Below are 23,074 nucleotides of genomic sequence, written 5' to 3'. Positions count from 1 at the left end.
ATTTTTCTGTAGCTGTTTGTGTCCGAGTTCCACCCTTTCCTGCCTTACCTCTCCTAGACCCTCTTGTGTATTGTTCAAGATGATAGAAATTTCTGCATTCAGTGCCAATATTTGGTTAGATTAGTTTTCCATAAAGCCATTGTGTACCAACCAGTAATTACAATGTTTTGTTTAATGTATGAGAGTTTGAACTTTTACAACTATTAAAACAGTCCTTTGAAGATAAGCCTAAATGGGGGGGGGGAAGAATGCATGCTGGCCAAATAAAATAAATCTGTTTAATCTCAATTACAGTAATCTTTGAGAAGTTGCAAATATTCCAGACTCTCTTCTCCAGTTACACATTTTCCCTTTCCCCTTCCCTTAATAAAGTGGAGACAGCTGGAAGAGGACCTTAGCGAGGTCATTCAAGTTACCTTTATTCTCTACCTAACTTAACACTAGAGTGACCCTCACTGTATTTCATAAATACATTTCTACTATTGAATGAAAACAAATTGCATATTTATGACAATAACAAATAGAAGTGTTTTATTTATGACGTTTCTCACTTTGTCCGAGTGTCTAGCCTCTAGGAGAAATTTTTTTTAATTGAATTTATTTAAATTTTTATATAGTTTTAAACCACAATTAATGCATGGTAGAGTTGAACAGAGAGGAAATTAGACATTTTGCTACAAACTTTAGATGTGTAGCCTTTTTTAATTTTAGCCAAAGTGTACTTATAAAATGAAGGAATGAGAAGTATCCAGCCGGCACAGTATTGCTGGTTCTTGAGGGTACCTGACTTTTTGGTGGTTCAGCTCCATAGCAGTTTCTTTCCAGCTGCAAATGGTGGATTTCCTGACGCAAGGGTGGGCTGGAATTCTTCCTAGGCTGTACAATCAATAAAAGAAGGTTATGTCCACCATTGAAGCCTATATAAATACCAAATGTGTATTTGGCCATGAGAAAGTCAAGGTAGTTAAATGTGTGAAGTATCTACTATGGGATCTTGTTTGAAATAAACAGAAAAAGTTTTAAGTGCAAAAAAAAAAAAAAAGACATTAGACAGAGGTGAAACATGAGTGTATACCCTTTTGCAATAAGGTCCATGTACCCTAGTAGTAAGGGGGACAACAAGCAAAAACTGAGTTACTGCTAAAGGAAGCCTGTAAACCCCTGAAACATGCAAAGCAACAGAGACTAAACTATTCCCAGGAGAAGTAGCAGCAAAGACAGAGCAACAAAGACAGCATAGGGCACTATAGAAGAAAATGTCAAAACACAGACAAAAGAATACTTTAGGTTGAGCCACACATTGAGCAAAACCAGGAAAACTTTGTGAACCCCCCCAGTAAGAAGATACTGGTAAAATAATTTATTTTTACAGTTACTATTTACAAGTCTCTAATCTGGTACCACTAAAATATAATGCATCTTATATATTTAACTGCAATAATTTGTTGTAGATTTTAAATTGAATTAGTTGTAGATTTTAAATTGAGTTGAAAATTGGTGAAAATAGTCATACATATTGAAATGGTGGTTGATAATTCATTTCTATTTACAGTCTCAGGAAAAAATAAGTCTCAGAAATTGTTAGAAGATAATATGCCCATACTGAATAGAGTCATTGAGCATTATTCTGAGACAGCATGGTCACATGCAGTGGGTATGGACAATGGCATGAGGAGAGCTAGCTAATAATCTGGACTTGTTAATAATAAGCCATGTGACAATGGCTTATTATTATCAGGTCACCATTTTTGAGATTTTGTTTTCTGACCATCAAATAAGATAAAGGAATGCTAGCTATACTACTTATCTCACAGTTCTGTTTAAGGATTAAATAAAATAATAGATATTAAAAACACAAAATGCTATATAAGGGGCATTAATACTTATTAATGCAAATTTTACATATTTAGTGCCCATTTTTCTTGGATCCCCATTATGACTCAGTCACTCGCTGTGTAGTTTATGGGGGACATATTGTTACCGGACATTATTCTATGCTCCTTACATGTGCTTATCTATTTCTTAATGACTGTCTTCTGAGATAGATGCTATTACTATATTTATCCTAATCAGAGGAAAAAAAACAAAGAGGAAAGTGAGATAATTTGATCCAGCTCCTAGTTAATAGAATCAGGAAATAAACTCAGTCTGCCCTACATTTATCTCAGTTAATCACTTGTATTTTGTTTATAATCTTATAAATGCTCATTGAGTGCTTATATAATATTCTTAAAGAAACTTTTTATTATTGAAGTGTAATTGACATACATTATATTAGTTTCAGTTGTACAACATATTGGTTTGACAATTCTGTAAGTTATTCAGTGCTCACCACAATATAGTCATCATCTGACACTGTACAATATTATTAAAATAGTATTAACCATATTCCTTATGCTGTACTTTTCATCTCAGTGACTTATTTATTTTATAACTGGAATCTTGTACCTCTTAATCCCCTTTATTTATTTTGCCCTTCCCCCAACCTGCCTTCCTTCTGGCAACCACTGATGGTTCTCTATATTTAAGAGTCTGTTTTTTATTTGTTTGTCTGTTTTATTTCTTAGATTCCACATATAAGTGAAATCACATGGTATTTGTCTTCTTCTGCCTGACTTATTTCACTTAGCATAATACCCCCTAGGCCCATTAATATTGTTACAAATAGGGAGAACTCATTCTTTTTCTGGTTGAGTAATATTCTATCACATGTATACACCACATCTTTGTTATTGATTCATCTATAGATGGATACTGGGGTTTCTTCCATATCTTGACTATTGTAAATAATACTGCATTAAACATAAAGATGAATGTATCTTTTTGAATTAGTGTTTTTGTTTTCTTTGGGTAAATACCCAGTAGTAGAATTACTAAATAATACAAAATTCCTATTTTTTTAAGTTTTGAGGAACTGTTTTCCAGTGTGGCTGCATCAGTTTACATTCCTACCAACAATGCACAAGGGTTTCCTTTTCTCCATGTCATTGCCAACACTCATTATTTTTTGTCTTTTTGATACTAGCCACTCATGCCTCTGGTGTGAGGTGCTATCTCACTGTGGTTTTGATTTTCATTTTCCTGATGTTTAGTGATACTGAGTGTCTGAGTGTCTTTTCATATGTCTGTTGGCCCTCTGTATGTCTTTTTTGGGACAATGTCTATTCAGGTCCTATGCCTATTTTTAAAAATCAGATTTTTCTTTTGGTGTCGAGTTGTATTAAATTCTTTATGTAGTTTGTATATTAACCTCTTATTGGATATATTGCAAAAACCTTCTCCCATTCAGTATGTTGCCTTTGTCTTTTTGTTTTGCTGATGGTTACCTTTGTTGTACAAAAACTTTTTATTTTGTTTTAACCTCAAGAGTTTATTTTTGCCTTTTTTTCCCCTTTGCCTGTGAAGACATATCCATAAATAGGTTGCAAAGGCAAGAGATCCAAGAGATCCAAGAGATCATTTCCTGAGTTTTCCTGAGTTTTATGGTTTCAGGTCTTACATTTAAATGTTTAATCCATTTTGAGTTTATTTTCAGGTATGATGTAAGAGAGTGGTCCATTTCATTCTTTTTGCATGTAGCTGTCCAGTTTTCCCAATACCATTTGTTGAAAAGATAGTCTTTCCCCATTGTGTATTCTTGTCCCCATTGTCATAGATTATTTGACTATACGGTGTTGGTTTATTTCTGGGCCCTCTATACTGTTTTCATTGATCTATGTGTCCATTGTTTTGTGCCAGTACCATACTGTTTTGTTTATTATATCCATCAGGGCTATATTTTGAGATCTGGGATTGTGATATCTTCACCTTTGTTCATTCTAAAGACACTGTTGACTATTTGTGGTCTTTTGTGGTGCCATACAAATTTTAGGATTATTCGTTCTTGTTCTGTGAAAAATATTATAGGTATGTTGATGGGGATCATATTGACCCCTTAGATTTTTCTGGGTAGTATGGACATTTTAATGATTTCAGTTCTTCTAACCATGAACATGGTTCAGTTCTTCTAACCATAAACATGCATTGTCTTCAGTTTTTCCCTTAAATGTCTTGTAGTTTTCAGAGTATAGGTCTATCACCTTCTTGATTAAGTTAATTCCTAGATATTTTATTCTTTTGGGTACAATTGTACATGGGACAGTTTTCTTAATTTCTCTTTCTGCTTCTTTAGTATATAGAAACACAACAGATTTCTGTATGTTAATTTTGTGTCCTGTAATTTTATTGAATCCATTTATCAGTTCTAATAGTTTTCTGACAGTGTCTTTAGGGTTTTCTGTATATAGTATATATATAGTATATAGTATCTGTATATAGTATCATATTATCTGAAAATAGTGATACTTTTACTTCTTCCTTACCAATTTGGATATTTTTATTTCTTTTTTTCCATGACTGCTGAGACTAGGACTTCCAGTATTGTGTTAAATACAAGTAGAGAGAATGGACATCCTTGTTCTATTCCTGATCTTAAAAAAAATTTTTTTTTCAATTTTTCACTATTTAGTATGATGTTAGCTATGGGTTTTTCATATTTGACTTTATTATGTTAAGGTATGTCTCCTATAAACCCACTTTATTGATAGTTCTTATCATGAGTGTACTGTTCTTATCATGCTGTACTTTATCAAATGCTTTTTCTGCATCTATTCAAATGATCATATGGCTTTTAGCCTTCCTCTTGTCAATGTGATGTTTCACACTGATTGATTGATGAGTATTGAACTATCTTTGCAATCTTGGAATAAATCCCACTTGATTGTGAGAAATGATCCTTTTAATGTATTGTTGAATTCAGTTTTGTAGAGGACTTTTTTTTTCAAAGATTATTTATTTATTTGACCGAAAGAGATCACAAGTAGGCAGAGAGGCAGTCAGAGAGAGAGAGAGGAGGAAGCAGGCTCCCTGCTGAGCAGAGAGCCTGATTCGGGGCTCGATCCCAGGACCCTGGGACCACGACCCAAGCGGAAGGCAGAGGCGTCAACCCACTGAGCCACCCAGGTGCCCATTGTTGAGGACTTTTATAAGTCAGAGATATTGGACTGTAGTTTTCTTTTCTTTTTCTCCTTCTCCTTTATGTCTTCGTCTGATTTTGGTACCAGGGTAATGCTGACCTAGTAGGATGAATTTGAAAATTTTCTTTCCTCTTCTATTTTTTGAAAAAGTGTGAGAAGAATAAAGGTTAACTCTTCTTTAACAGTTAGGTAGAATTCACCTGTGAAGCCATCTGGTCTTGGACTCTTATTTGTTGAGAGTCTTTGGATTACTGTTTTAATTACATTATTATTAATCAATCTGTTCAAATTTTCTACTTCTTCCTGACTCAGTCCTGGAAGATTGTATATTTCTAATGATTTACTATTTCTTCCAGGTTGTATAATTTGGTTGGCATATAATTTTTTATAATGTTCTCATAATTCTTTTTATTTCTATAGTGTTGGTTATTATTTCTCCTCCTTCATTCTGATTTTATTTATTTGTGTCCCTTCTTATTCTTGATGAATCTGGCTAAAGCTTTATCAATTTTACTTATTTTTTCAAAGAACTAGTTTTTGTTTTTGTCAATCTTTTTTTAGTTTCTATTTCATTATTTCATCTTTATTTTCCTCATTCTATTAGCTTTGGACTTCGTTGTTCTTTTTCTAGCTTCTCTGGATGTAAGATTAGGTTGTTTGTTTGAGATTTTCACCGTGCCTTGAGATAGGCCTGTACTGCTTTAAACTTTCCCCTTAAAACTGCTTTTGCCGTGCCCTAAAGATGTTTGACCAGTGTGTTTTCATTTTCATTTGTCTCCATATATTTTTTAACTTCCTTTTTTATTTCTTTGTTGACCCATTTGTTATTTAGTAGCATGTCATTTAGACTCCATGTGTTTGTGTTTTTCTACTTTTCCTTATAATTGCTTTCTAGTTTCAATGAAACCATGATGGTCAAGACAGATGTTTGATATTTCAGTCATCTTAAATGTATTGAGACTTGTTTTATGGCCTAATAGGTGATCTATGTTGAAGATCCAGCTATTATTTCTTCAAATAAGTTTTCTACCCCCTTCTTTCTCTCTCTTCTCCTTCTGGGATCCCTATAATGCAAATGTTATTAAGTTTGATGATGTCACAGAATTCTCTTAATGTATTCTCATTTTTTAAAATTATTCTTTTTTATTTTTGCTGTTCAGCTCAGTTGCTGTCCATTACCCTGTTTTCCAGATCACTGGTCTTTTCTTCTGCATCCTCTAATTTGCTGTTGATTCCATGTAGTGAACTATTTATTTCAGTTATTGAATTCTTCAGCTCTGACTCATTCTCTTTTTAATATTTTTTCTTTGTTAAATTTCTCACTGAGTTTATTCACTCTTTTCTCAAGTCCAGTGAGTATCTTGATGATCATTATTCTGAATTCTTTATCAAGTATACTGCTTTTCTCCATTTTATGTGCTCTTTTACTGTGATTTTCTTTTGTTCTTTTATTTGGGACGTATTCCTCTGTCTTCTCATTTTGTCTTACTCTCTTGTTTGTCTATATATTAGGTAGGTCAATTGTATCTCCTTGTCTTGAAGTAGTGGCCTTGTGTAGAAGATATCCTGTGGTGCCTATAGTATAATCTCCCTGATCACCAGAACGAGGTGCTCCAGAGGTATCCCCTGTGTGAGCTGCATGTGCCCTCCTGCTGTGACTGAATCATGATTGCCTTCAGCCTAGATGGCTGCAATGACCTGCTTTGCCTGCTGTGAATGTACTAGATAAGGTTTGTTCACCATGCCATTGAGAGACATGTTTGCAGCCCCTGCTGACTCACTGGTGGGCAGGGCTGGAAGTCAGCCTAGCTACCTGCAGTTAGCCTCTTTACTGTAGCTGCAGGTGCCCCAAAGGCAGGACTTGCTCCCTGCACAGCCAGCTAAGAGGCCTGGCTGCAGGAATTGTGGGTGTGCTAGTATATTGGATTATCCCCCTTCTTCTCAGGGGTAAGAGTCACTTTGGGGTGGTGCCAGTCCTAGCCTGCTCAATATAGCAAGGCAGGAGCTGCTTTGGAGGCACACCTGCCAAAGTGGGTAAGTTTGATGGAGTGGGTCTACAGGGGAACATGGGGACAAGGCCCCTGGTATTAGCAAAGTGGATGGAGAGTGTTAGGGCTGACTTCTACAAGCTTTCAGTGTCTAGGCTGGGGGAGGGGAAGAGAAATGGTGACTACTAGCACTTTTGTTCTTGGAGAAGTTTTCTGTAGATCTCTGGCCTCCAGTATATGTTCTAAGATGAGTCTATAAATCTCCTTCACATATGGTCCAGGTGCTTTTCAAACTGCAATTTCTATGTCTTGAGCTGAGTAATTTAGGGGCTGGTTTAAGGGTGGAGACTCCTATCAACCTCCAGCTCACTTAGAGTTAAACCCCACTGTTTTTTAAATCTCCCAGAATTAATCCCCTGTAGTTTTCAAAGCAGAAAATAAGGGGACTCATCTTCTCATTTTGGGCCCCCAGTGACAAGGGTGCCTATCCTTGGATCCTCTTACTTCTCTTTGCTTCTGATGACCCTCCCGCTTGTGTTACTTTCATCAGGGTTTGGTTCCTAACCACGTCTCTGTTCTCCTACCCTTTTCATTGTAGCCTTCCCCTGTGATTAGCTGTGGAAGATCTGTTCTGCATCATCAGGCTATTTTCAGAGTTAGTTGCATAGATGTAGCTGTTATCTTTGTGTGTCCATGGGATGAAGTGAGCTCAGGATCCTCCTACTCTGCCATCTTCCCCAAAACTCTAGTATTGTTATTTTTAATTTTTCTTAATCTTATCAATAATCAGAGTAATGGACAGCAACTGAGCCGAACAGCAAAAATAAAAAAGAATAATTAAAAAAATGAGAACTGATTGTAGCCAAATTAGGTTTGCAGCAAGTTTGATATTAGACAAACTGACTTGAATCCTGTTACATTTAGTATCATATCAGCAATCTAAACTATGAACCATAAATTTGTTTTCCTAACATTATTATTTTATTGTACTCTGCTTTGATATGAAAATATATTTCATTCTGATAACAGGATAGAATTAAGACCTATTTTTGTTTGATAGCAAAAAGTGATGAATAGATCTGGTGCTATTCCAGTAGGAGCTGACTTTTTGATACTCAGCCTACCACTCAGAAGGGTGCTTAGTACACAAACAGATACCAGACAGCAAGGATAGAAAAATGAGCAAGACATGGCCCCTGCCCTGAAAATCTTACAGGCTAGCTGTGTGTAAACAAATAATTATAGCACAGTGTGATTCTCACCATAACAGAAATGGGCCATGGGAACCCTGAAGGGATAGCAGTATGTAGAGCCCAATGGATGTAGTTAGCAAAGCCTTCACAGAGAATGCTGACCTGAGATGGGCTCTCAAAGAGACAAAGTTGTCAGATGGAGAGAAATGAGGAGGACATATCAGGAGAGGGAATCACATGAACATTAGCACAGAGCATAAGGCAGGTTGTGTTTTTGGAAAATAGTAATAGTAGATGGTAGATAAAAGTTTTTCATCATACGTCCCATAAGCTAATAGGATTTAGGCAGGTTTCACAGAAGTGAAGGGAAGCATGACATGTGGGCATGGCCATTTGGGCCAACTCAATGCTTTTGTTGTTTCTACATCTGAATGTAGATTAGGAATTGAGATATTATATGCTTGTGCTTCTCCATCCCAAAAGTGACAGTGGGATTCTTCTGATTAGGAAAAGCTGCATGTAGAAAAGTGCTGTTGTCTTCGGAGCCCCACAGATCTCATGAACTCTTTGAGCTTTAAATTCTTGTGACTGTTGATTTGACCAATGGGGGCCTCTGGCAAGGGGTGGCAACCTTCCTGACATGACTAGCAAGTCCCTCCTGTTCAAAATCAGTTATTACTTACTGCTAGGGTCCTATTGAAACTGAACATCTGACGAAGGATGTCTTGTAACTCTCTGTTCTGATATTACCATTTTAGGGTAGGTCAGTTTAGCTTCAATGACTAACAAGATGGGAAAGATCCAATAGGCCTTCCTTGTCAAATGGAAATGGCATAGCCAAGATTAGGGTAATCTGGCCCTAGCATCTCAGCTTTATATGAAACAGTGGCAGCTTTCCCTTTGGGAGAAACTTCTTCCCCGCTCTGTCACCTGAATAAAAGCTGCTGATTCAGCAGAGTTCTTGTTTGACAGAAATCACCCTAAATGTCTGGGCCTGGTTCACTGACAGTTCAGCTGAACTGACTCTTGTTGTCCATTAAACTGCTGTTCAGCTCAACAGCAGCTAGTGCAGGACCAAAATAGACATGGTAGTTCTGCTCAGTGGGAGTAATCCAGAGCTGTCCTCATTTGCTACTCCCCTTGAGGAATCTTGTTATATTTTTACGAACTCTTAGGCTATTGACAGTCTTTGGTCTGCCACTTGGAAAACTATAGATTACCAGATTAAAGACACTCCTTTTTGAGGTTGTAAACTGTGGAAATAAATTGTGACTTTTGATCACATTGTCTGGGTCACTCATGTAAATGCCTACAGTATCTACAATTCTTTAATGAGACCAAATGGAATCAACCATCAACCTGCTGTTAGACCCGAAACCACCTAGATTGCTGTGATTACAATGGATCCTTCATCTTAATGAAAATGGAAATATGCACAGTCATAGACCAAGCACAAAATAAAAGACTGTGTTCACACACAGATGCTTCTATCGCATGCCAGACTGTAGTTTCTGCCTCTGACAAATTTGATCCATTTGTCACACAGGGGAAGAAGACACCTTACAAGGGGCATTGCTTCCTCTCACTCCTAGCAGTTCTGCAAGGACTTTGATCTCCCCCTCAGAGCTATTGGTGGTGGCCTCACCATTGTGGACACTTTTTTGGTACGGTGTTGATTCTGGCTCTACCATTATGGTCCTTGAAACGATCTGTGTTGTATTTTGGCTTCTTGAACAATTTACATTCTGATAATGGTTTACCTTTTATTTAAAAAACCACTCAACAGTGGGTTTATATGGCAAATATTCAACAGATCTTCCATGGATACACAGGTCTGATTTTATCGAGTAGGGCAAAGGCTTCCTTAAATGTCAAGTCAAAAATATTTCTGACTCTACCTCCCTTATGTCCTCCTGGTCCACAGTGTGAGCAAGTCAATTTAGTCACCGAAGTTGGTTGCCTCAAAAGGAATGATATCTTTTCACCTGCTTCATGAGCAATGGGCAGGTCAAAAAAGCTGGGGCATTATGTGGATCTATTTTGAAAATTTGGGATTCTTCCCTGACCATTTCTGAACATGATACATCTTTTCCCTAACAGTAACCCCACATATGCTGGTTGCTCTAACCTTTTGGAATCTGCCTGACTAAGAGAGGATTCAACTGTAATTGTGGCTCACTCACCTAGATTCTCTTATTAGATCATCATGATCTTAGATTATAAGAAAATGAATACTCGTGTGAGCATGCTGCTTACCAGTCCCCAGGAGTACAGCCCTCATGGGCCAAAGCAAGTTGCATAATGTGTCCCTGTAAATTTTATAAAAATGCATTTGTCTTTCCTCTATTTGATGTTTCCAGATGAAAGATTAGGATTTAAATAGGAGATAATTGGGAAAAAATACGGCGATAGCTATAGGTATGGGACAGACTGATTTCACTGAGGTGGAGGAGGAGAAACAACCCTGACATTTGAGTGAGACTGAGAAGAAGGAAAATGAATGAGAATCGTAGTGGAGAGACTGAGACATTAAAATCTGTGGTTTGTCAGCCACGCTGGGGGCTTCCTCATGAACAAAAACACCCTGGTACAGTTCTCGCAAAATGTTGCAACTCTTATGTTTAACTGACTGCTGGGTCTACCATTCCTCACAAGACTGCTACTACCATGATTTGATCACCATTCCCCTTAGCCTTACAGGGAAATGAGATAGAGATACTGTCTCTCTCTAGATCAAAAGACAGGCATACTTATTATACAGTAAAATGAAGATTAATATTTCCCTCCAGAGCATAAGCTGCCATGCCTACTGCCCATTATAAAGTACTAATTACCCTAAGCTCAGGGGGTTTCTCCTGTAATTCAGCCCACTGCATGTGCAGGTATCACCCGACCCCTGTGAGTCACTATGTAGGAATTAGGGCTTTGGGAATCAAGGCAGAAAAATACTGGTATTTTAGCTACTGCTATTGCTGTGAGTAATAAAGTCCTGTGTCTCTGACCCAAGAATGTCTTGTGTTTTGACAAAAACTCATGAAACTATTGCAAGTCAACTTGCTACCTTACAGATAGGGGAAAATCTCAGAATTTCAAGTCTCTTGACTGTATGTAAATCCAGATGGACTGAAGGATTACTGTTCAGAAACAAAGCAGCAAGACATAAGGCTGATAAAATAGGTCAGGGCTTGATGGCAAAAGGCCTTATTTGCCATGCTATGGGATTTGGAATAATTCTGTAAGTAAGAGTGAGTCATGGATGACTATTAATAAGTAGAGTGGCAGTTATAAGGAGAGATTCGGTAAAAGAAGATGTGCTCAGAAATGCTGTTATCAGGCATCTGACATCTAGGTGAGAGATGGCAATGACATTTCCCAGGGTATTAGGGGAAGGAAAAGGAGCATAACATTTTAAGAGCCATTTTAGAGGCAAGCTCATGTAACTTGGCTTCCAACTAAATATGAGGGCTGAAGAAAGGAAGGATTCTGGTAGAACTGTAGAGTTTTCAGTTATGGGTCTGTCTAGAGGTACAGACAAGTTTGATTAACAATGCATGGCAGTCAAAGAAGAATAAAAGTTTAGCCTCTCACAGAAATGATTATTGATAAGAAGATTTGCTCAAAATAGTTTCCTGAGATGTTAAAGGCATGGACACTTTGGACCATTGATTTAACTGTCTTAAAGTCTAAAAAAACTCAGTTAAAAAAACTAAATTGGGGCGCCTGGGTGGCTCAGTGGGTTAAAGCCTCTGCCTTTGGCTCGGGTCGTGGTCCCAGGGTCCTGGGATCGAGTCCCGCATCGGGTTCTCTCAGCAGGGAGTCTGCTTCCCTTCCTCCCCTCTCTCTGCCTGTCTCTCTGCCTACTTGTGATCTCTGTCTGTCAAATGAACAAATTAAAAAAATCTTAAACTAAATAAAAAAACTGAATTAAAGTCTATATTAAAGTTTAAACCTACATGGTTTCTTTAGGAGTCACATTCTAACTTATTCATTACAGGCACAACATAAAGGGAAAACTCTGTTCTTGTTATGTTCAGGGCAGTGGGAAAGGAATAGGTTGTAGAATGGTCTGTCAGCCATTGGCTTAAATATAACACTCCTTCCTAGTCCTAATTAGTTTGCTTCTCTGAGTGCATTCCTTCTTTTTGAAATAGGAATTCTTATTCCTAACTAACAAGGTTATTGGGTGAGTCACACAAAGCACACATATAAAGTTCCTAGCACATGGCGGGAAAGTTAATTAATCTTTGCTCACCTTCATTCCGCACCAAGTGCACTACTGCCTCTTCAGATCTAAATTGCTCACCTAAGCTCTTCTTACACAGCTTTCCTCCAGTCTTGATACTTTTCTTATTTCCCATTCAGACCTGACAGCTCTGTCTTCATGGCCCCGTTCCCATCAACTTTGACTGTCTTCCTCATGCTGGGCTTCCTTGGGCTGCCCTATTTAGTTTGCTCTGGAACTCTTCCCTCTCATCACACTTTGGGTGTTTGCCTCTGAATCCAACCTCTCTCATTTAGAACCAAACATAATCCCTGAGGGAGAAGAATCAGGAATGTTAAGACCGAGAAATTTGAAATTTTCTTTTCTGTTTGATTGGGTAGCATTAGAATGGAGATGGTGAAAAAACATCTGGCAAATCTTCTCACAAAGGGAACAGTGTTTATAAGAAGGAACAATTAATCTCCAATGCGACTCCCATAAAGTTCATAGTTGAGATCTCAGGTAGGAAAGATCATGACAACAAAGTGTGATTCTGTGAGAACCAGGTCCCTGTCACTATGGTTTAAAGAGATGCAGTCTAGTGTGAGATTAAAATTAGGTTTTGAGTTCAAGCAGGCCAGGGTTCCATTACTAGCTCTGTCATTTACAAGCTCTGCAAACTTGGGCCAATTACTTAATCTCCTTAAGCCTCAATTTCCTAGTTTATAAAGAAAAAATGGTAAAGGTGCCCATGCCATAGGTCATTGTGAGGATTAAATTGAATAAACCATGTAAAGCATAATGGCTGGCAGTTGGACGTGCTCAGTACTTGTTAGGTATTCACAGATGTCTTTTGTATAGGTGGAAAACAAAGACAAGATGCAAATCCAGACATGTGACTCAGTGTTTACATTAAAAAAAAATCCCGTATGAAATGATCCTACTAGGAAGTGATTTATTTGTATGATAGTTGTTGTAAGTGCAGCATGTCACAGAAGATGTGAAAGCACAACATTAGAAGTGCTATACAAATACGACAATATTAAGCACAGAAGTAAACAAATAGCAGATGTGGTTATTAATCTCAGACCAAAAAATTTATTATTCAAGGCACTTTCAGAAAACATGTAAAAAGAAAAAAAATTGCTGGGAAAGTGAGAAGTTAGGTATCTTTAAAGGCTTTCATTCTAATCATACTACTTAGATGACGTCTCATAAGATTTCATAGCCATTACACTCATAAAAACATTCTCATTCACAATGTAGTCATTCATAATATATGTTATTTACCAGATACTTAGATTTTAATCTGATCTGAGAGTATTAATTTTTAAAATGAGTATTATAAGGACCCTAAAAATAACTATCAAGTAGATAAAAACAACCAAAGTACCTGTAATAAAAGTCACATAAACTTCCGCAGTCCAGATTGAGTTGGTATTTTATACACTCTATTGGCAGCAAATGCTTATTTTTTTATCATGTAAATTCATTTCTAGCTACTCCTTATAAATCAGAAGTCTAATACAATATAACAGACTGTCCTGTAAATATGATTTGAGTCATGCTTTGTTGACCTTACCATCGTATTTGTTTATCAAACACATTCATAAAAACTACATCGTAAAATAAATATTTATGGGCTCTTACTGCCAGAATTTAAATGTAGTCAGGACTTTCTAGAAGTGTCAGGATATCCCCACATAATCTATGTCCATATGAAGTCATGAAGTCAAGGAATCAAACTGTTCACAAGCAAATGTAATTTCCCTCAGCCTTCTTAACACATGATTCCTTCCCAACTGATTTGAAAAATTCCAGAAAATATCAGCTTAACAATGTGTATGTGTTGCAGGGACGAAAGGACTGTGGAAACAGTAGGATGTAGAGCAAGTCATGATCACTAGGGTGTCCTTTACAAGTGATATCCTTGAAGTATTTTTCACCATGTATGTAGAGTCTGAGAGTTTTATAAGGGAAAGAGGACAGGGACTATCACTCTGGATGGGTAGACCAAGATGATCTCAGTACATCCCCTTAGTCCAGGTGAGTCAGTTTGGTCCCACAGGTGCATACTTCATTCAGCAAAACCAAACCCCAAGAGACTACACCCACTGCCTAAGAGAGCGCACCATGTTTTATTTCACCCTCCAGTTCCTACCAAATACTTCTTTCCACCTCACAGACTATTCTCCCTTAGAGAAAATATGGAAATACCAGTTAAACCATCTTGTTATATTTCCAGAGATATTCTGGTGTCCAAATAATGTTTAAATACTTAAAGATTTAGTTCTCCAGCCAACTTCCTAACTCAGCCCTCCTTCCTTCTGCTGTAGGTACTAAGAATTCACTGATGAAAAGGTGACTTCTACTATTCATTGAGATAATGTTAGTGATTTCTTCATGGCAATTACGTTGTATGGAATTTAGCAGTAATTTTTTTTTTACTTCAGTAGTTTTTAACTTGTACTTTGCAAGTTTTTCTTTTATTCTTTTACTAAACCTAACAGTTTTTCCCTTTTTTCAATTTTTTTCAAGCTGTGTTAGCTTATTTCCTTCCAGTCCTTACCAATATTTAAAAATCAACACAATTTATTTATGTAATCCATCAAACTGGGTACGTTTAGATCAGTCCAACTGTTAGCCTGTGTTAGCTTGGGCTGCCATACCAAAGACTGTAATAGGCTGGGTGGCATCAACCACAGATAGTACTTTCTCATAGATTTGGAGGCTGGAAGTCTGAGATCAGGGTTCCAGCATGAATGATTCTGGTGAGAGCCCTTCTTCTGGATTGCGGTTGGCTACCTTCTCACTGTGTCCTCAACTAAGAGAGACAGAAAGAGCAAGAATATTCTTTGTTGTCTCTTATAGAGGGCACTAATTGCATCATGAGAGCGCCGCCCTCATGATATCATCCAAACCTAATTACCTTCCTTTATCATATTGGGGGTAAGGAAGTTAAGAGGACATAATTTAGTCCATAGCATCCTGTTATTGAACACTGAGATTTAGATGAATCTTTTTTTTTTTTTTTTTTTTTTTTAAAGCGGGAGAGAGAGGAGGGAGGGACGAGGGAGAAGGAGAAAGAGAATCTTAAGCAGGCTCCAAACCCAGCAAGGAGCCTGCTGTGGGACTTCATCTCACAACCCTGAGATCATGACCTGAGCTGAAATCAACAATCAGATCTCATGTACTTAACTGATTGAGCCACATTGGTGCCCCGAGATTTAGCTGATATTTAATGCTATGAATAACCCAGAGAAATAAATGGTGGGAAATTAATTAGAAACTAAAACAGGAAAAGAAATTGGGGGGGAGATCATAAAAGGTTCTAGAACTGCTGTCTATCAGGGCATGGAAATCACCAACCCTTGAAGAACCAGATACTGTGGACATTTGTTTTTTTATAAGAGTGTTCTGCATATCACGGTTTAGAGCCAACCAAATTGCTTTTGATTATGTTTGTCTTTAACACACGGCTTTTTTTTTTCCCTTAAGATTTTATTTATTTATTTGACAGAGAGATCACAAGTAGGCAGAGAGGCTGACAGAGAGGGGGAAGCAGGCTCCCTGCTGAGCAGAGAGCCCGATGCAGGGCTCGATCCCAGGACCCTGAGATCATGACCTGAGCCAAAGGCAGAGACTTAATCCCCTGAGCCATCCAGGTGCCCCCACACTGCTTTTTATAAAATTATTTTCAGCCAGATCCTATGGTGCATTTTTTTGTTGGTGGTGGTGGTGATAATACTATCACCTGTATAGGCTGATGCCAAGTGAAATGAGGATTTAAGATATATTTCCAGGAAATTGTGACATTGGTAGCCTAAATCACTTCTCTGGCTCAAATGAGGTATATGAGGCATAGAATCAATTAAAATTTTAAAACGACTCCACTGGGCCCAGGCTATATACTTACTAAACACTTGTTGATTTGTTGTTTAGCATAGTCAAGATGTGGGATTAGAGAGAAATGACACCGCTGCCAGCCATTGACAAAAGCTTTGATACATCCTGCAAGAAATATTGGCACTAGAGTTAGCAAAGCACAGCATGCAACAGCCCTAACACTCACCAGCAACAGATCCGAGAAGTTCTAGGTGTTCTTACCCTGGTCAAGCTTATCAATAGGAAGCTGACAATAATATTACTGCTATTTACATATTGGTACCACACTGGCATGGATTTGCATAATGTATTGAGGCTCTATGCTCTAGAGAGTTGCATTGTAACATATTGGTGCTTAATGAACTCTGAAAAAATTGATTTTCCACAGAGTAAATTAAGGAATGCATTATAGCTGTTAAAGCAATCTTAAGGGAAATCCGAAGCTTCCACTGCAGCACCATGCTTAGTAAGTAATAAATTACATGTTATACTTATTTGCCTTAATTCATGCTAATTTTGTCCAATTAATGTATCACAGTAATTCAGAAGGCTGTCACAGGAGAGCTAATTATTTATTGGATTTTTGTGTTCAGCTCCCTAGGAGTCTACTAGCAAACAAACTTGCGACTGTCTTTCTCTTAGGTCCACAGTGACATTCTTATGTCTTACTGTGCGGAAGTGAGATTTTTGCTTCTGTCTCAAGTTTCTAAAATGAATTTTGGGGTATCTGAGTTATATTCTTGCAATTTGATTGGTAACAGTATTTGACGTGCTGCCACTCAGTTCGAACAAGACCTACTAGCTTCCCTTTCAAAATACTTCTACTTAGGAGTCTGTACATTTCAGAGCTATCATGAAGAATAAGGACATTTTTTAAAATTTGCCCACATTAGGAGATTTTTACTTATTACATGGGTATCTATCTCTATACCCAAAGTGAACCAGAAGGGTCATGTAACTATCTGGACAACTTTCACCAGAAATCCTTGCATCTTTACCTCAATTCTCTTTGCATTTTAGAGCATTCTAGTGGATTATCTGGGTACTTGTTGTCTTCACTCTACTCTGCACACTCTTGGTTCCTAATCTTAAAAAGCCACATCCCGTGTTCTAAAAGTGTTGAGAAAGAAATGGACTCTAACGACAATCAATATGAGCTTTGCAGAAATAGATTTTTATTTTTCTGTGGTATATGAATTATTTATGAGATTAATTTGTGCAATTCATACCTATAAATAATGTGGCAGTTGCTAAATAATTTGCACCTGGCGATAAGATGCAGCCATCAGAATCGAAAGAGCGGCGCCTCCCCAGCTGTGGAGCGTTCGCTGTCTTCTGGAATCCTGACAGACCTGTGCATCTGCAGACCGTTATCTGCAGAGGCTAAGAAGCATTTGATCTCCTATTTTGCTCCCTCCTGTGAGTATCAGGAGAGCACTTGTCTGTTGATTACCACCTTCCATCCAAATAAATAAGAGGTAATATCTCTTTAAATACATAATGCAGCATGATGTTTACCAGCAAGTTCTATCTGCGGTGATCCAGCCTGGTGGTGGGTGAGATAGACCACCCGTTAGGACACAGGCATTAAACAAACAAACAAACAAACAATAAAACACAAAAAACCAAGTTTGCCTTTAGAGCCCTCTTCACTTTGATGGGAGGAAATGACATCGTTTTTTTTAGTCAGTTTCTACTAACCTGTTTGCCCTTAACCAGTTGAGTATCTGAAAATCAGTAAACTCTAGGCCTCATACAATTTTACCCCTTAGTATACCCTTGGTATATGATGACTTCAAAATAATCTGCCACCTACAGCATAAGGTTATTTTCCCTCCTGTTCAAAACTGGAAATAAGTCTCTCTCTCTATTCTCATTTTCATATGGCATTAAGGTTTCAGTCACCTTTTCTTTTTCTTTTAACTATAATTTAGAAAGTTACAATTAATGGGTCACTTCCTTACTTCTTGGGAAGGTGAATTTACAACTGCAGTTTCAGCCTTTATTAACTTTGACCAAATTAATAGAACAGAGTAGAATAAAATAGAATAGGAGTAGAATAGAATAAAAATACCTGGTTTATTACTGAATGTATTCCTCCAAGGAAAAGGCAGATGTTGTGTTGCTTATTTCATATATATTCCAGTTCTTTCTGAGGTTTAAACTCTCCCAACATATACCATCCCACCCCCGTCCAGTATTGAGGACTTGCTCTGTTTTAAATGTCCTTTATTTTTTAATGAAAGGTATAAACTGTTACCCTCCTGACTCTTTTTTTTTTCCTTAAAGATTTTAATTATTTATGAGAGAGATTGTGCACATGCGAGAGAGAGAGAGAGAGAGAGAGAGAGAGAGCAGGGGCAGAGGGAGAGGGAGAAACAGACTCAGAGCCAACCGGAGAGCTCAATGCAGGCCTTGATGCCAGGACCCTGGGATCATGACTTGAGCTGAAAGCAGACACTTAACTGACTGAGCCACCCAGGTGTCCCCTGACTCTGTCCTTGTATATACTTGCTTTACATCAATTATGACAGGACCAGGATACTAAAATCCTGAGTCCTTAGTAACTAATGGACTAATGGAGATCATTACAATTGAACCTCATAGGCTCTGTGTTTTCGATTAGCTTCTTTCTAGGTTCCTAAAAATCTTAGGACATTAGTAAGCTATGCTAAACCAGGTCTTGGGTCTATGTTTTGCTCACCCTTGAGGTAGCAAAACATGGTACACAGGAACCTCTCACTCCCAGTCTCTAGAACTTGGAGGATAGCGTTTGTCCTGTGTTCACAGGTTCCTCCCTGCTCAGTGTTTTGACTTGGTCCTGCTCTGACTTGATTGGATTTAGGAGACAGTTGATCTGACACATGTTTGAGGTGGGAATGGGATTGGCGACCAGGAGGCTCAACTGGACCAGCCCTCAGCCTATATCTGATCACAGGATTTCCCTGGGCCTAAACCACTTCACCTTTAAAATGTGGTCAGTCAGAGCAATTCATCGCTAAGTCTTTAGGTGTGATATTTTTTTCCTCTGAGTTCAGCCTGAAAGCACAGGTAATGACACACCACAGTGCACACAGCAGAGCTCCGTTTGTCCTGAGGAGTCAGGAAGCCCAAGAAACGGTGACAAAAGCCCTGAAGGGCATTTCTCTCCCTCACCCTTCTTAAACATGGAGGGAGGGGGGAATCCCAGCAGTTTTATTTGACAGATTTAACCACACCTTGTTCTTCCTTTGATCAAATTGCCCAAGGTGTTCTGAGTTTATTAACTGTTGCATTTTTAGCAGCTTTTTGGGTTTTGGAATTTAAAGACTTGTGCCCCTGAGTCTAAGGTTATGGTGACATATTCCCTTTGTCTGCTTCCTCCTCAGTCAGCAGGTCTGAGAGCTCTGCACCTCTAGGAGTGCAGGCAACGTAAGCCGCCTCCACATGTAGCATCCAGATTCATCCTAGTTGGAGTCCCAGACAGTGGCACTGCTGCTGAAAATCCCTCTCTCTCACATTACCGTTCACGCACACTCTGCAAAGGAAAACCCATTAGGAGTCACAGAGATGTCAAATTCGGCTGACTTTATTTTTGAGTGAAAAATTGAAAACATGCTATGGAAACTTTCATACATCTGCTTGGAGAACAACCATTTGTTTGTTGTTCTCTCATGTAAACCTGGGCTTTTCATACTACGCTATGTTGTCAGTATTTTTCTGTCTCATTACCTCTGCTGTGAAAACATTTTAAGGATATTTGAATCATTTTCCATCTGTCCCTGTTAAAAATGATACTTAAATTACCAACCTAAGAGATAGCAGTAATGAAAATTTCGGGCTCTTCAGTGCCTTGGCCCCATTTAGATCTGTACACTCTCTGAGTAGGCCGCCATCTGTAACATGTCACCGTGCCCCCAGGTAATTCTAGGGGAGAATCTTAGGGTGAGTGGGCAGGATCTGTGAGCTAGGTAAAACGGAAGCTATGAAAGAGGTTGATTTTGAGTTTAAGTTTAGATTCTTTAAATGGTCAGAGACATATAATACTTCTCTTTTTCAAGATTTTGAACTTTTTTACTTAGAAATAAAGTTAAAACTCTTCTGTGTATAAGAATACTAACATTTCTCTTCTTCCTAACAACCATTTTTATATCAGATTCAGGATGAAGAAAATGCTTTTATATGAATGAATATCTATTTAGTGTCTGCTTTCCCATTCCTTAGAAGAATCTTAGAGGCATTGCTGGGGGTTGTTATAAATGAGAAGCATTAGTTGTTTTTCACAGAGCCTTTTACTGCTAAGAAATAAATGACTAATACAATATATTTGCAATGGTATATAATATAGATACTGTTAAGAGATAACTGGATATATAGTGGTCATTATATAAATATTGGTCCGTTCTCCTTCTAGGATGGGGCAGCAGACTCCTTTGGTGGCTCCTTTCTATAGAATTCAAAAAAGCAAAAACAAAAACAAAAAGAAAACCTTAAAACAAGCAAAATTAAGAAACACTTGTTAGTTCAGTAATAATCCATTCATTTAAGCTTTAATTAAAGTATTATTAAGGAATATTTAGAATCACATAGTTTTCTTTGTGCTGAAGCTATCATGGTAAACGAGTCAGCCAAGGTTCATGCTGTCATGCACCTCCCAGTCTAGTATGGGGAGGTGAACTAAGGGAGGGAAGTGAAGGAGACATAGAGGGAGGTAAGAGATGTCAGCAGTGGTGGGTCCTATGCTAAAAGTTAAAATAAAAAATTATAGAGAAGATCCTATATGGCTTCTTTATTTTTTTTCCATTTATTTTTTAATTCCACTATAATTAACACTGCTATATTGGTTCTGGGTATACAATATAGTGACTCAACAGTTCCATACATTACTCAGTGCTCATCGAGATGAGTGCACATTTAATCCCCTTCACCCTCTGTTTCACCCTCTGCTCCCCACCTCCGCTCTGGTAACATTTGTTCTCTATAGTTAAGAGTCTGTTTTTTGGTTTGTCCCTCTTTTTGCATTGTTCATTTGCTTTGTTTCTTAAATTCCACCTAAGAGTAAAATCATATGATATATTTCATTCTCTGACTGACTTATGTCATTTAGTATTATATTCTCTAGATCCATCCAGGTCATTGAAATGGCATGATTTCATTCTTTTTTATGGTTGAGTAATAATCCGTTGTATATAACATATCTTTATGCATTCACCAGTCACTGGGCAGTTGGGCTGCTTCCATAGTTTGGCTTTCACAAATAATGCTGTAATAAATATAGGGGTGCATGTATCCCTTCGAATTAGTGTTTTTGTATTCTTGGGATAAATACCCAGTACTTTGATTGCTGGATCATAAGGATGTTGTATTTCTAATCTTTTGAGGAACCTCCATAATATCTTCCATAGTGGCTGCACCAGTTTGCATTCTTACCAACAGTACAAGGAGGTTCCTTCCTCATATCCTTGTTAACAGTTGTTTCTTTGGTTTTGATTTTAGCCATTCTCACAGGTATGAGGTGATATCTCATTGTGGTTTTGATTTGCATTTCCTGATGGTGAATGATGTTGAGCATCTTTTCATGTGTCTGTGGGCCTACATGGCCCACGGATTATGTAGTCAGGGAATTTAGATTATGTAGTCAGGGTAAGTTCTTTTTAGAAGTGACATGTTAAGTGAGATTTGAATGGCGGGTAAGAATGTCAGTCATTAGAGACTATGGACTCTGAAAATCAATCTGAGGGGTTTGAAACAGCTGGGGGTGGGTGGTTGGGGGAACCAGGTGGTGGGTATTGGAGAGGGCACGGATTGCATGGAGCTCTGGGTGTGGTGCAAAAATAAGGAATACTGTTGTGCTGAAAAAAAAAAATAAAATTAAAATACTACAGCCCTAAAAAAAAAAAAAAAAAAAAAAAAAAAAAAAAAGAATGTCAGTCATTTATGGGATAACTAGGTACTAAGAACATTCTGATAAAGGAAAAACCTAAAACGAAGTGTTCTAAAATGTAAACAATACAAACAAAACCTGAAAGAAGGATAATGTATACAAAAGATCATAACTACCCAAAGTCTCTTACAAACTAGTAGCTCAGATTTACTAACCAATCCTCATGTCTAGTATAAGCACCAAGAGCAAATCACAAGTGACAGCTCAGCCCTGAACACCATTCTCCCACTCCTTTGGCTGACATTGCAAAACAGTCTAACCCTTCTTCACCCCATGCCCACCCTCCTCCTGCAGCAAGGAGATTCAAATACATGTATATTAAAATTTAAGGAGATTTGGGGGGCACCTGAATGACACAGTTGGTTAAGCCTCTGGCTCTTGGTTTCAGTTCAGGTCCTGATCTCAGGGTCACGGGATCGAACCTGAGGTAGAGCCCTGCTTTGGGCTCCATGCTGGTTGTGGAGTCTGCTTCAGGTTCTCTCTCCCTCTGCCCCTCCCACTCATGTGCTCTCTCCCTCTCTAAAATAAACAAATAAATATTTAAAAAATAAATAAAAAATAAAATTTAAGGGGATTTTGAAGGGATCATTGGACTGCCTCAAGTACAGTTATTCTTGAAACAATTTTCTCTGTAAGAATGTCTCCATCCAGTGAATGGCCAGAAAGAATGCATAAACTGTCCCATACTCATCAGCCATTTGGTTTTGTTTGCCCTGGATGTTTATTAGACATAATCTGACAATTATAACTGCAAGGATGAACCTGATAAATTGAGAAGATTTTCTTGTTTCTTTTCTTAGGAAACTCCTATCTTACTGGGAGTCAAAATGGTAGTGGAAAAAAAAAAATTCCTCTTCCAGTTCTAGGAG

The 23,074-nt window shown here is 37.9% G+C and overlaps 1 long non-coding RNA gene across 1 annotated transcript in view; it reads left to right on the top strand.

Annotated features, from left to right (window-relative positions):
- Positions 1–23,074, top strand: part of LOC125081278 (uncharacterized) — an 80,129-nt gene that overhangs the window by 2,647 nt on the left and 54,408 nt on the right. The gene's annotated exons all lie outside the window — the stretch shown is intronic.

Source organism: Lutra lutra, chromosome 11 (genome assembly GCF_902655055.1).
Source record: "Lutra lutra chromosome 11, mLutLut1.2, whole genome shotgun sequence".
NCBI lineage: Eukaryota > Metazoa > Chordata > Mammalia > Carnivora > Mustelidae > Lutra > Lutra lutra.
The sequence above is the reverse complement of the archived record's forward strand: the minus strand, read 5'-3'. Positions and strand labels throughout refer to the sequence as shown.